The sequence below is a fragment of the Chrysoperla carnea genome (genome assembly GCF_905475395.1).
Source record: "Chrysoperla carnea chromosome X unlocalized genomic scaffold, inChrCarn1.1 SUPER_X_unloc_8, whole genome shotgun sequence".
NCBI classification, from domain to species: Eukaryota; Metazoa; Arthropoda; class Insecta; order Neuroptera; family Chrysopidae; genus Chrysoperla; species Chrysoperla carnea.
In genome coordinates this window covers 16,239-17,658 of record NW_025408211.1, presented here as the reverse complement: position 1 = coordinate 17,658, position 1,420 = coordinate 16,239, and positions in this window count along the sequence as shown.

Sequence of the window (1,420 nt, the reverse complement as noted above, 5' to 3'; positions counted from 1 at the left end):
GTATATTCTTATAATATTTTGTCTAAATATCATCATAATACAATATTATTTTGATAATATTTTATGAATATTCTTATAATATGTTACCTAAATGTCATCATAATATGATGAATTATTTCCATAATAACATATAAAAAAAGAAAAAAAAAAAAAAAATCATTAATTTATAATTATTTAAATTGATTCTTTAAAAAAATATTATAATATATTATTTATAAAAATAATTTTTACTCTTATTTTAAATAAATTTGTGGCCTTTTATTAAAAGGCCTATGATCGATGTATTATTATTATAAAAATTAATGCAATGTTTTTAATTTATGCTTTCTTTTCAGTTTTCTTTGGTAATAACACTGCTTGAATGTTTGGTAATACACCACCTTGAGCAATTGTTACACCAGATAATAATTTATTTAATTCTTCATCATTACGAATTGCCAATTGTAAATGACGTGGAATGATACGTGTTTTTTTGTTATCACGGGCAGCATTACCAGCTAACTCGAGAACTTCTGCAGCCAAATATTCCATAACAGCAGCCAAATATACTGGGGCACCAGCACCTACTCGTTCAGCATAATTTCCTTTTCGTAATAATCTGTGAATTCTTCCAACAGGAAATTGTAATCCTGCTCGGCTTGATCTTGACTTTGCCTTTCCCTTTACTTTACCACCTTTACCTCGTCCAGACATAGCGAATAAATTTATTTAATTAATATTTTTTTTTGTAAATATAATCACACAGATGTGTACGTTACGGGGATTGTAACATAAATGTTTAAAATGTTATTTGGGTATTTTAATTTATAATATTTATAAAATATAAAACTTTAAAAATAAACCAATCACCTTATAGTATTATTTTTAGCCAATCAGAGAGTAGTATTCATTTTTATTGTTATATCCATCTTCGCGTATATAATACGCTAGTTGTATACACGACACGCTCATACATATACTGACTGGTGTTCTGTAACTATCTGTGTATATTAATTGTTTGTAACAATGCCACCAAAAACAAGTGGAAAAGCAGCAAAAAAAGCTGGCAAAGCTCAAAAAAATATATCAAAGAGTGATAAGAAAAAGAAGAGGAAGCGCAAGGAATCATATGCAATTTACATTTACAAAGTATTAAAACAAGTGCATCCTGATACTGGTATCTCTAGTAAAGCTATGAGTATCATGAACAGTTTTGTTAATGATATTTTTGAACGTATTGCTGCTGAAGCATCACGTTTAGCACATTATAATAAACGTTCAACAATCACAAGTCGGGAAATTCAAACCGCAGTTCGATTATTATTACCTGGTGAATTGGCAAAGCACGCTGTTAGTGAAGGTACTAAAGCTGTTACAAAATATACAAGTTCAAAATAAATAAATCGAAAATATTATTTAATTGATAACATAAAAATACATC